Source organism: Bos mutus, chromosome 13 (assembly GCF_027580195.1).
Source record: "Bos mutus isolate GX-2022 chromosome 13, NWIPB_WYAK_1.1, whole genome shotgun sequence".
NCBI classification, from domain to species: Eukaryota; Metazoa; Chordata; class Mammalia; order Artiodactyla; family Bovidae; genus Bos; species Bos mutus.
In genome coordinates, this window is record NC_091629.1 from 71232686 (window position 1) to 71246866 (window position 14181).

A 14181-nucleotide genomic window follows, 5' to 3' on the forward strand; every position below is an offset into this window, starting at 1 on the left:
ACAGACTCCGTTTCAGATAGAGTTTCTGGGAAAACCCAGAGACAACAGGGAGACCACAGAAGACACCTGAAGCATCTGAAGCCTGATATCTACCACAAGTCCAGCTTTCAACACAAAGTTACAAGGCAAACTAAGGGCAAGAAAAAGCAGAGCTTGAGGAGGCCTGAGAAAAAGCAGGCATGAGAACTTGGCTCAGATATGGCAAAGATTTTGCAATTATTAGACTGAGAGTTTAACTATGATTAACATGCTAGGGGCTGTAAAGGGAAAAAAGTGGACAACCTACAAAAAAACCAATGGGTAATATAAGCAGGGGCTTCCTCAGAAGCTCAGTGGTAAAGAATCCACCTGCAATGCAGAAGATACAGGTTTGGTCTGGGAAAATCCCATGGACAGAGGAGCCTGGCAGGCTATAGTCTAAGGGGTTGCAGAGTCAGACATGACTGAAGCAACTGAGCATGCATGCAATATAAGCAGAGATATGGGAACTCTAATAAAGAAGCAAAAATAAATGCCAGAAATCAAAAATATAGTAATAGAAATAAAGAATGCCTTTGATACATTCATCACTAGACTGGACATGGGTGAGGAAAGAATTCAGTAAGCAATTAATTTATATCACTAGAAACGTCTCAAACTAAAAAACAAAGAGAAAAACTAATGCGGAGGGGGAGAAAAAGGAATAGAATATCCAAGAATTGTGAGACAATTACAAAAGGTGTAATATATGCATAATTGAAATATGAGATGATGAAATAAAAAATTAACAGAAGAAACATCTGAAGTAACAATGGCTGAGAATTTTCCAAAATTAATGGCGGATCCCAGAGAACACATCCAGGAATTTCAGAGAACAACCAATCAGGATATATCACCAAAGGACTACACCTAGGCACATCATATTCGAACTGCAGAAAACCAAAGACAAATCCTTAAGGAAAGCCTGAGGGGGGAAAACCACCTCACCTGTGGAGGAACAAAGTAAAGAATCACATGTCTTGTCAGAAAACATGAGCAAGAGAATGAAGTAATACATCTGAAGAGTTGAATGAATAAACCACCCACCTATGGTTGTATATCCAAAGAAATTATCCTTCGTAAGTGAGGAAGAAATAAAGACTTTCTCAGACAAAAACTGAAGGAATGCATTGCCAGGAGACCTGCCTCGCAAAAACTATTGTTCTTCAGAGAAAAGGAAAATAATATATACTAATAGGTCAGAGATTCAGATCAACATTTAAAAAGGGAAAGCATTAGAGAAAGAATAAATGAAGGTAAAATAAAGCATCTCATTCTTTTTTCTTTCTTTTTTTGTTTTTGGCGACGCCTCGTGGCTTGTGGGATCCTCGCTCCCGGACCAGGGATTGAATGCACACCCTCGGCAGTGAGAGCACAGAGCCCTAACCCCTAGTTCACTGGCGAATTCCCTCATGTTTTTATTATTAGCTGATTCAATATATATAGCTGTTCAAAATAAAAATAGCAACAATGTGCTGGTGATCATAGCTTATGAATGAGGGAAATGAACAACTGCAACATTATAAGGAACAGGAAGGAGGAACTGGGAATACTCTGTTAAGAGGTACCTGCACTATCTGTAAAGTGAAACAGAGTTATTTGAAAGTGGACATAGATTACTTGCAAATGTATATTGCAAACTCCAGGCCAACCATAATTTTTTTTTCAAAAGAAGAATTGATATGCTAAGAGAAGAGAGAAAATGAAATCATATAAAATGCTCATTAAAGTCAGAGAAGACAGGAAAAAAGAATGGAGTATATTTTAAAAAGGTAACAAAGAATAAGTGCAATGAATGGAAGGTTCCTTTACAAATGGAGTAGATATTAATCCAACTATATCAATAATCACCTTCAATGTGAATGGTCTAAATACACCAATCAAAAGAGTCTGTTAGAATGGATTAAAAAAATATGACCAAACTATATGCAGTCTACAAGAAATGCATTTTATTTTCATTTAAAAAAAATTAATTGCAGCATGCAGGATTTAGTTCCCTGACCAGGGATCAAACCCTGGCCCCCTGCATTGGGAGTTCAGAGTGTTAAATGCTGGTCTACCCAGGAAGTCCCCCTAGAGGGTTATATTACAGGGCCAAAGGCAGAAGTTTTTTTAAAAATGACCTCTCTCTCCCTTTAAAAAAAAAAAAAACTGCTTACACAAAAATTGACCCATGTATGCATGCATATATATGGTTCCAAGAGTTTTAACATGTACAGATTTGTATTAACTGTCACAAGAATGAGAACACAGAAGGGTTCCATCACCAAAAACACGTGCTGACCTCAAATAGTCCTAACACTGCCCATGTTTGCTGATCCCACAGTCTTGCCTTTTCCAGAGTGTCCTATAAATGGATCCTTACAGCACATGGCCTTTCTGAACTGACTCTCTTTCAGCATCGGTGAGGCTGCACGGATGGTTGTCATTTCACGGAGGGCAGTGTTCCAGGTGAGGGTTGCCACAGTGGGTCCAGTCATTCACCTGATGGACGATGTTAGGATTCTTTCTAAAGACAATCTTTTTGATCTTTCTAAAGAGCCCCCATGCTGCAACTAAAACTCAGTGCAGCCAAATTAAACAAACAAACAAAAAACACCTCCATCCTTTGATTCCAATTTTAAAAAAAATCATGGAGGCAAGGGAACACCAAGATCTGGTACCATCTTAGAATGGAAAAAACAGAACAAATATACACTGAATTTCAATACACTATCCTGCTGCAGGTTTATAAATGCTAAGGCATATATAGCTAGTTTGATCAAACGAAATCACTTCAGCTCACTTCAGAGGCTCTGTCATTGACTTCCCAAGGAGTCTCAGCCTTCCTCCCACCTGAGCAACACAAGTGTGGAATGTGAAGCTGCAATTCCCTTTTGTGCCACATGCAGCCTGTACACAGCTTCTGAAGCACTGGAACGGGACCAGCCCCAGTTAACAGAGGTGGGTGGGTCGCCTCCTCCCCGGACGCCACTGTGGAGGAAAGATGTGGGTGCAGGTACATTTCCAGAAACACATGAGTAACCTATATTTCTCTGTCCGAAGTAAGAGGCGAGAGCACTCTGCAGCCAGCAGTGAGGCAGGCAGAGCAGACCCAAGGGTGCAGGTCCCAGGACACTTGTCGTTCGTTACAGAAATGTTATTACTGGTCACAGAACCAGCTAGTTTTATCAGCGTTTGGTTCTCTATCGAAGCCAGAAATTCCAGAAGAGACTTCACATAAACCCTTTTGTTTCATTTCCAAAATGTCTGAGATCCCAGTGTTGAAGTGAGTGGGTATTAGTGTGACGGCTCCTTGCTCACACTAATGAGCGAGAGAGGTCATTTTTTAAAAAACTTCCCTAGGGTTAGTCCAAGAACAGACCAGAAGGTCGGCACAAAGCACCCCTGCTGCTGTCTGCAGGGTTCACCTGCCAGAGCAATGTCCTCAGGATACCCAGGAAGACGGGCTGATTCTGACAGGCATGATCTTGCTTTTCTTCATCAAATAAATAAACACTTAACAGACACAATCTTGCTAATGTCAACTTAAAAAAGAGTCACAACCTAAAAGTTGAGAGTTACGGGTTTTTGGTGGGAATTTTTAGGACTTCAAGCCTAAAGTAATCTCAAGTAACCCTGGGGGAGGGGGGGAGGGTGTCAGGTTATATAGGTTTGCAACAAAGCGCAAGTAGTCTGAACATCAAAAGTTATTTTTGTGAATTAAAGAAAACCAGATATCTCAAGGAATTTAGCACTTTTCTACATATAGGAAGATGCAAGAGTCTGGGCCCACTAAAATCATTCCTCTCACATGCATCTCAGCTATCTGGGGTCAGTATCCTACGTTTTTTCACGTCCTAAGTTTCCTCAGTGCTCACCGTAGGGAATGGTGCAACCTCATGGCTGCCTTACTGCAGGCATTGTTCTTCCCGGGTGCCCTCAGAGTTCAGAAATTCATATTTGGAGGGCTGGAATTGCTGATGGCTGTGACAGCCTTGTTTACTGGTATGGCAGGAAATACTCCATCTCTCACTAATCACTAAAGAAACCAGACTGAAACAGCTCAAGCAACAGGTTTCCACCCAGGGTGCAGGTGAGCTGGCTCCACCTCCCTGGCCCGGGGCAGAGGTGGGGAGGAGAGGGCTGACACTCCCACCCACCTCCCAGGGAGGGGCCACTGAGGATGTTCTGGTCAGAGACCCCACTGCACACCCATCCCACCAGGCACATAAAGGAGCAGAGGTGGGACTGGAAGAAAAAACCAAGGGGTGTGCTTTCATATCCAAAGAGAAAGACAAGAGGAAACCTAAAATTTTTCATAGAATGCTATGTGAAAGTTCCTAACTGTTTAGGAAAAAACCAGAAGCCTAACCAGAGGGAACAACTCAGCACACCAGGTGTTTTTTTTTTTTTTGCCACACAGCCCAGCAGGAAGGATCTTAGTTCCTCAACCAGGCAGGGACGGCACCCGTGCCCCTGCACTGGAAGCAGAGTCTTACCCACTGGACCACCAGGAAGTCACCAGGTGTGTGTTTTCAACAACAGTGAAAACGGACAGACCTGTAAACTGTATCATCACACAAACCTCATCTTTAAAAAAAACAAAACTACAGAAATTAGCAGAACAAAGCAGAAATCTAGCACACCTTTCGACTCCACATGCTGCTTGCCTCCACAGTGGAGGCAAGGACGGAGCCTGCAGGGTAATGAGAGCATCCTGGTGAATATACTCTTTCATTAAAGTTAATCTGTGTTTATCATTTTTTGAAATGTTTGCATATTTTGCCATTCTGAGTAGTTTCTCTTTGTAGGATAACCGTTGCAATTTATTTTTATTTCAGTCAAGTGACCTTAAACGTTAAGACAGAAAAAGTAAAACAGGCTCCAGGAGGTTTTCTTAAAGCCTGCAGGCACTGGAGTCTACTTTCTGCGGACAGCCAGAGCCGCAGGAGAGATGTCTCGACCTTTGACACCTCCACAGAATGCTCGCTCTTGCTAAATAAACTTTTGATAATACAAAACTAGTATTTCTTGAGCACTCATCTTTTAATGGGCACATTCCTAAAACTGAGGAATTTAGCCTTGTGAGGGAGGTGCTGTTATCATCCATATATATATATGTATGTATATGTATTATCATCCTTATATTAAAAGCAAGGAAACTGAGGCATAGAGAGGTTAGGTAATTTGCTCAAAGTCACAGAGTTGGTAAGTGAACACATACTGAGGTCTAACTACACAGAACTACCAACTTTTACATCCTGCCTCATGCCTACTGATCGCATATAAACCCACAAAGCAGTTTTAAATACCAAAAAAAAAAAAAGTTTTTCCATGACTAAGTTCAGGAATCTGAAATCCAGAATATATGAGAAAACGTCCTTCTAGCTCGAAACCAAACCAAGAATGTCCTAATGTTACGCAAGAATTTTATATTAGGAAACCTAATTATAAGGAAAGAACATTAACTCGGATAGTCCCCCAAATTAAAAGCATTACTTTAACCCAACACTCTGTGTCCCAGTCCATTTCTATTCATCTGTTAAGAAACTTTCCCTTTGCCAGAACCTTTCTCATTTTGTGTTGGCAATAAGAACACAAGAGAATAAAATAACAAAGACTACAAAATCTATTTAGAAAACCCTAGGAACAATTTCGGAGAAGGCAATGGCACCCCACTCCAGTACTTTTGCCTGGAAAATCCCATGGGCGGGGGAGCCTGGTAGGCTGCAGTCCATGGGGTCACTAGGAGTCGGACACGACTGAGCGACTTCACTTTCACTTTTCACTTTCATGCATCGGAGAAGGAAATGGCAACCACTCCTGTGTTCTTGCCTGGAGAATCCCAGGGACGGGGGAGCCTGGTAGGCTGCCGTCTATGGGGTCGCAGAGTCGGGCATGACTGAAGTGACTTAGCAGTGGCAGGAACAATTTGCCCCTGCTCAGTGTTATCCAACTTTCTTATCTTAAATTCCAGCCAAGCCTTTAGGAGCCTAAAGGCAAATCACACAAAATTGCTGATCTTCTTTGTTCTCTACACATATTTAAAAGTCCGCAGAATTCAGCAAAACTCAGAAACCCTGGGTTTCTCCTTCTGAAGAATGAGCCTGCTGTGAAGGTCACTGTCAACACCAACAACTCAGTGGCCCAGCAGCAGACTCAGAGATGCCAAGAAGTGGGCTTCCCTGGTGGCTCAGCAGTAAAGAGTCCACTAGCAACATGGGTTCCATCCCTGATTCTGGAAGATCCCACGTGCGGAAGAACAACTAAGCCCGCCCCCATACCGAAACTACTGAAGCCTGCACGCCCTAGAGCCTGTGCACAAGAGAAGTCACCGCAACGAGAAGCCTGCACACTGCAACTAGAGAAAAAGGCCTCACAGCAACAAAGACCCCGCCCAGCCAGAAACAAACAAATAAAAATTATTGTACAAAAAATGCCAAGAAGCAATCACCCAAAATGTAGACAAAACACAGCAGTGAAGAAACCAGGCCATGGGGAAATCACCGTATTTTGCTATTGCAGTTGCTTGAAGTCCATGCCAAACAAAATAGTAAAGTGTTACCATCCTGAGCTGATGCAGTTTCCTAAATCAAACGGGGCTAAAAAGGTTCAGATGGAGCCATTCCCAAGTCTGACACATGAGCGGTTCAAGACTAGTGAGACAATACGATGCCACGCAAGTTCCAGTGACACTGACCAGTGGCCCCAGGGTGGAGAGGACCCTGGGAGCACCAGGCACGGCCAGTTCTATAAAACAGCCCTGCTCCTGGTGGTGCCTGCCAGCATCCGGTGTAAAACCAACACCACCCTGACTCATCCAGGAACCGGACTCCATTCGGGAAAGAAGCCTGGGAGGAAGTACTGGCTGCCCACACCCCTGCCCTCACTGACATGGGAGCTCAGAGCAGGTCTGCTTCATGGGAGCTCACTTTGCTGCTGCTCACTTTGCTGCTGCTGCTGTGTCGCTTCAGTCGTGTCCGACTCTGTGCGACCCCATAGACGGCAGCCCACCAGGCCTCCCGTCCCTGGGATTCTCCAGGCAAGAACACTGGAGTGGGTTGCCATTTCCTTCTCCAATGCATGAAAGTGAAAAGTGAAAGTGAAGTCGCTCAGTTGTGTCTGACTCTAGTGACCCCATGGACTGCAGCCTACCAGGCTCCTCCGTCCATGGGATTTTCTAGGCAAAAGTACTGGAGTGGGGTGCCATTGCCTTCTCCGGGGAGCTCACTTTGAATGATACTATAAAAGTCTTCCTAAAATGCTCTCCTGTTTTAAGTCACAGGATTTCAGAGTTTTATGGTTACTGAACTTGCTTGTCCATTATCTTCATAGACTTGAGGAAAATATCCTCATTTGACAAATGGGGGAAACGAGGCACAGATATTTGGAGCCCAAAGACAAAAACTAGGCAGTCTAAAATCAGCCTGTGTCCCAGGTGAGACCGGGATGCACCCACACCCCATCTCTGTAAGCACTGACGGGTCCTTGCGCTCCTCTCAGGGGCCCATTTTGAGCCAACTCTGGCTAAAAGTCAGGTTCCACTCTGAGACAGGAACCCAGAGGAAGAGCAGTTTGTGGGTAGAGGTGAACACAGAAATCCAGCCTGGAATGTGTTGAGTTTGAAATACCTAGCAGGCACAGAAGTGGAAATGAGCAAAGGCAGCTAGATATCTGGCCTGGGGCAAAGACACTAGCTGAGTAAAACTTCCTGTGAGCGAAACTTGACACACAAAGCTACTCAAAGCACCATCTTCTTTTCCCACCTCTTCAAACAACACAGCCAGGGAGAATACCTTACTGTCTGAGCCGCCAGGGGAGCCCAGAGAGAATACCACATTTCATCAAACCCAAGGTGCCTCTGATGCTAAGACAAAGGACAAAGAAAGGAAAACTCTGTCAAAACTTGACACGATGAATTCTAAGACAGCGTCGATCGTAAGATGCACCCGCAAGGACTTCCCTAGTGATCCAGTGGGTTAGAATCTGCCAATGCAGGGGACACATATTCAATCCCTGAGCTGGGAAGATGTGACATGCCACGGAGCAACTAAGCCCCTGTGCCACAACCACCGAGCCCAAGTGCTGCAGTCACTGAAGCCTGTGAGCATAGAGCCTGTGCTCCACGACAGGAGCAGCCACCGCAGTGAGACGCCTGTGCACCACAATGAAGACCAGGCCTCATGCACCTCAACTAGAGAAAGCAGGTGTGCAGCAACGGAGACCCAGCACAACAACAACAATTAAAAAAAAAATTCAACCCAAATTCAGAGAAGTGAGAAGATGAAAAAAATGCATCTTAGAAAAGATGAAATAGTGTAAGCTTTTATCAGTGGCAGAGTTTTACATTGCTGTGAATCCAGGGCAGACATTTGTTTTTGTAACTTTTTATTCTGATGTACTTTCAATTTCAAATGCATAGAGAAGTTGCAAGAACAGTACAAAGAATTCGCCAACACTCTTTGCCTAGATAACTTCACCAATGTCTTGCTTTCACTTTGCCCCATTGATCCTACGTCCATATGATCATTTTCTCCCCTCCCCCTTACCCCATGAAGTTTTAGACTATGTGCCGTCTTATCCCTAAACATAGAATTGGCCAGAAAGTTTGTTCAGGCTTTTCACAAGATGTAACAGAAAAACCCAAATGAACTTTTTGGTCAACGCCCTACTTCCACATGTATTTACAAACACAAGCACATGGTCACAGCACTGTTATCAGACTCAGGAAACATGATATTGCTAGCATACTATTGGCCCATCCACCTTCACACTCAAATTTTGCCCACTGACCCAATAATGTCCTTTACAGCTACCCTCCCCCGAATCCAGTCCACAGCTAAGCACTGTATATAGTTCTCAGATCCCTCAGCACTCTTTCAACTGGAATAGTTCCTCATCTTTCTTTGTGTTTCTTGGCCCTGAAAGTTTAAGAGTACAGAGGCCAGGAATTCCCTGGTGGTTCAGTGGTAAAGAATCCGCCTGCCAATGCAGGAGACACAGGTTCGATCCCTGATCCAGGAAGACCGCACATGCTGCAGAGCAACTAAGCTCGTGAGCCACAAACCGAGCCTGCGCTCTCCAGCCCACAAGCAGCAGCCGCTGAAGCTCACAGGCCCTGGAGCCGGGCTCTGCAGAGAGAGGTGAGAAGCCTGCGCGCCGCAAACCAGAGTGCAGCCTCCGCTTACCCCAACTAGAGAAAAGCCCGAGCAGCAACCGAAGACCCAGCATACCCAGAAAAGAGGCCAGAGGCCAGTTACTTTGTAGAATGTGACTCAAATGTAGTTTGTTTCCCACACGAGATTCAGGTTACCGCAGCAATACCCCAAGCAAGGCTGTGTCCTTCTCTGCACCTCTTATCAGGAGGTTATCTGGGACCATAACTTTGATCAGTCACTTAGTTAAGGGGCATCCACAGCAGGGCAGTCAACACCTTATTTTGTGTGTTCAACTTGAAATAATGAGTATTAAAAAAGAATTAAAAATGTATCAAGAACTGCTTAATTTTGAAGTCACACTGCTGCATGTAACTACCAGCTATGTTTTTACTTTTTTGCCACAGAGCAGGACCGACTATGTCTGATTAATTATGTAGAACCTTGCGAACGACCTGTTAGAGTGCGACCAGCAGCGAGCACAGGTCATTGATGCAGACAGTGGCCCAGTCCAGGGGCAAACTCGCCCTGTCCCTTTCTTAATCTAGGTCCTCAGACAGCAGCGGCTTTCTCGGGAGCCGAACCACAGAACCAGTCACCTGGGCCCAGGGGGCTCAGTGGTGGCTGCAGTGAGCAGTATCATGCCCGGGAGGCGGCGGCACAGCCCTTCCTGTTATCACGGGGTCAGCGTCCCCCAGTGTGAGCGGAAGAGTCTGGTCTACCCCCGGCTCTGTCATCCGGCCCCAGCTGGAGAACTGGTGACGCTGCCCACTTTTACTTGGCTTTGCCCACTTCCGGGGACGCAGCCGGAAGCCGAGAGGCCAGGTGGCTGGATGGAGCGGCGCCTCGGGACCCCTGAGCGCAGGGCAGGTGGAGATGGTCCAGGTACAGGGAGCTCTCCCTGGGGTATGACAGCCTGCCTGCTCATCAAACTCTCCACTGAGCAGACTGTCTTGTTGGTTGTTAGAGAATTTACAATCGTTGACAAAATTCCTGTGCCCTGAAGTGAGAGAGTGAAGGTCGCTCAGTCGTGTCCGACTTTTTGTGACTCCATAGACTGTAGCCTGCCAGGCTCTTCTGCCCATGGAATTCTCCAGGCCAGAACACGAGTGGGCAGTGGTTCCCTTCTCCAGGGGATCCTCCCAACCTAGCGATCAAACCCAGGCCTCCCGCATTGCAGGCAGATTCTTTACCAGGGCACAAGGAAACCCCTGTGCCCTGAAACTGAACCCCAAATCTGTGAATGTTTCATTACATGATGTGATGCTGGCTCTTAAATTCATGCCATCTTTGACCCTGAGAGCAACACCACCACCTGGCGTGAACCACACTCCTACACTCCAGCTCTTTTGTTACTATTGTTAGTTGTTATTGTTACTTCCAAGGACAGACACATCCAGGAGGCCCACAGAATGCAAGGCCAGTTTATTAAGCCATCTACACTCTTGTTCACAGATGGAATTTGGTTGACAGTTCCTCTCTTGTCCCGCACTTAGGATGACTAGACAGATGATGTTAGTCACAGCTTCATGGGTTTTTTTTGTTTTGGTTTTGGTTTTGGTTTTCAGTCACCAACACTGAAAAACCCTCATTTTCTTTCTAATGTAAAGAAACAACATTGTCACTGAGGCAATGAAGTACCAGTCTTCGAGATGGGAACCACAGTACAGCCAGCTCAGCAGACTGCTGTGAGCACCAGCCAAAGGAATTTACCCGAAGCACTGAGAAGAGAGCCTGGCCCACAGTGAGTGCTTAGGCACAACTTAAACAGAAATCACCAAGAGAATCGGCTCCATTTCTGACAGTAGCTCAGCGCGGCATGGGGCCCAGGTACCAGGGACACACCACCTGTGCAATGAGCCACATAAGCCCACCCAAAGCCTGTACCTCAGCCCCCAAGTCTAAGGAAGGGCCATCCAGAGTTGAGAAAGAAATGTGCAACTATCAGAGCAGATGCAAACTCCAACTTCCACCAAGAAACTAAAAATACAGAATGCCCAAAAGAACCCCTTGGTCCCATAGTTCACAAGCCAAACAATGCTGACAGTCAGAATCCCCTGGTGGAGAGGTCTCACCAGCGGGCTCAAGGTCACCTTGGGGCTGGGGCAGGGAAAACCTTCTGCTGCCACCACCCGCCAAATAGCTCCAGGTAGAGTCTGGCCTCCTGCTTGTGATTAACCAAATTGCTGGCCTTGAGCCTGAATTCCTAATTCATACTTGGAGAAGGAAATGGCACCCCACTCCAGTATTCTTGCCTGGAAAATCCCATGGACAGAAAAGCCTGGTAGGCTACAGTCCATGGGGTCACAAAGAGTCGGACACGACTGAGCGACTTCACTTCACTTCATTTCACTTCACTGCACTTGAAGCCAAGGACTAAGTTAAGTTCAAACCTAAAGTCCAGTTACAGCTACTGCCACTCAACTTTTTAGGGAATGACCATGGAACCAGACGGCAAAGTGGCCTGGGTACTGGAAACACTCTTCCAAGTTGGAGAGCACTATTCCTTCAGTCAGAAGCCATGCCACGCAAGTGACTCCACCTCTGAAACTTCTACTTCAAGGCACGCCAGACACTGTTTTTGCCTCCTTCTTCTAGACCTATCTTGAGTCAGAGAAGAAGAGAGATGTTCAGCAACTGCCTGCTTGTGGCAAGATCCAAAGCTAAGTGTCCAACGTAGAAAGAACATGGACAGAGGGATCTATCACATGCCCCAAACACCACATGCGCCATCTTCAAAAAAAAGAAACAAACCATCCAGTAACCAGCAACCAGCACCTAAAGCCACTCACCATAAAAGGGCAGGATCTGAACACCTTGAATACTCAGATAGAACTCTGCAACTCTTCTGTTACTCTATTTCCCACCACCAGATGTTCGTAAGGACTCAAGACACAGAATCAAACTACAGTAAGTCCCCTACATATGAACAAGCTCCATTCCAAGAACATGTCCTTAAAGCCAATTTGTTCATAAGTCCAACAAAGTTAGCACTGGTACCCAACTAACAAAATCGGCTATATAGCACTGTGCTATAGTTGGTTTACAATACTTTTCACACAAATGAAACAAACACAAAAAAAATAAAGAAAACATTTTTAATCTTACAGTACAGTACCTTGAAAAACTACAGTACAACAGCTGGCACACAGGGGCAAGAAGAGTTACTGACTAAACAGGCAAGGAGAGTTACAACAGGCAAGAAGAGTTACTGACTAAAGGAGATGGGAGATGGTAGAGGTGAAGGATCATCAGCCACAGATGGAGGACAACCTGCAATTTCACTCCTGCCTGATGGTGATGCGATGCACATTTGCATCTTTGAAAGTTCACAACTTGAAGGTTCATATGTAAGGGTACTACTGTAACACTAAAGGATGAATCCCCAGCATGTTGTGCACAATGACACAGCCCATCCACCTCCGAGAAGCCCTGCAAACTGCAATGTCTGGGGTAAACATGAGCTAGAGAAAAACAGCTATCCATCAAAGTTTATATAAACTCCTCAACTGAACAGAATTCTCTGGTGGTCCTGTGGTTAGGACTCCAGGAAGGTGGCATAGGTTGGATCCTTGGTCAGGGGAACTCAAATCCCACAAGCGGAGTGGCCAAAAAGAAAAGGTAAATAAGATAAATTCCTCAATTAAAAAATGTTAAAACCCTAACTTTTCGATAAACTGTTCTCCTAGTTTGATGACGTAAAATGTTATCTGAGATTCAGGTGCTTTGGAGATGGCCTGTTATTTTACCATTCTGCAAAAACGATTATCTATTTTTTTTATTGAACCTGAACTATAATTTCAGCAGCAGCCCCTCAAGAGCAGCTTACCGTCGCTCCGTCCTATTGACAGTGCTGGCGGTGGGACCGCGAGCATCACTCGATCCTCCAGCCTGGACCATCACAAGACCACCGGCTCCCAGTTCTTGCCCCCAACCCCACCTTCCCTTGCACCACCACCCCCGGGGCCGTTCCACAGCTCGGCCTAAGTCTCCAGGAGCAGAAAGGACCCGAGCGAACTTCCTCACTTCCATCTTGTGCAAATACACAGCTCAACAAGGAGTTTCCAGTTATCAGTATGATTTATGGGATCCGCGACTGAGCGCACCCGCGGGAGGAAAGCCGCGCTTCTGCAAAAACTACTTACAGCATACAAAACTCATAACAAACTTTTCCGCCCCAGAGCGTGAGTCCTTATTTCTAACAATTTTTTCAAGTGCAAACTCGTAATACAGCAAAAGGAAGCAGGTAGGAAGCAGAGCTTCTGCACAGTGAGGCGATCTTACTCAGAGCTCATCCCGAGCAGTAACTGGACGCCAGCAGCCGCCTAGAGGACCGGCCCGGCCGCCTTGGGACTCCAGCCGATCGCCCGCCGGCCACCTGAGCCAAGGTCCTGGAGCGGCAACCCAGACGCGACCCGCGAGAGGGCCTGGCTCTACCGAAGCCGCCCCGCGCCCCAGGGTCTCGAGGGAAGCGAGTTCCCTCCGGACTGACTCAGGGGCCCCCAGGCCCGGGGGCAGAGCGAGGCGCGGAGCCCCGGCCCGCGGTCCCAGCGCCCGCCACTGTACGCCCCCGGGTGCGCGATTACCCCCGCGCTCGGCTCACCTGGGCTGCGGCGTCTCGGGTCCCGTCCGCGCGGGGACAGACCAAGGGCGCGAGCGTGCGCTCCGCTCCTAGCCGCGTCTCGCCGCCGCTCTTTGTGTCTGAAGGCCCGGGAGCCGCTCTCCTCCCCGCCTGCAGGCGCTGAGGCTGCTCCCGGCGCGGGGCAACGAGGGCCGAGCCCTGGGCGGGACCAGGGAAGGCGGAGCCTGAGTCGGGGGCGGGCCCCAACTTAAAGGCGGAGCCGGAGGGGCGCGGCGGGGCGGAGAGGCGGGGCGGAGAGGCGGGGCCAGAGATCGCGGGACCCTCCGCGGCGGGGCAAAGCCAGGGGCGGGGCCCCCTCAAGAGGGGCGTGGCCCGTGCCGAGTGGGTGGGGTCGGTGGGCGGGCCCGCAGTGGGTGGGGCCCCGTCTGGAGTCGGCGGGGTGGG

The 14181-nt window shown here is 47.1% G+C and overlaps 1 protein-coding gene across 1 annotated transcript in view; it reads right to left on the bottom strand.

Moving 5' to 3' along the window:
- The window catches only part of NINL (ninein like), a 98294-nt gene extending 84359 nt beyond the window's left edge, over positions 1–13935 (bottom strand). The window contains 1 exon segment of the mRNA XM_070382043.1: positions 13759–13935. The gene's annotated coding sequence lies outside the window, so the exon portion shown is untranslated.
- Positions 13936–14181: the final 246 nt, after the last annotated feature.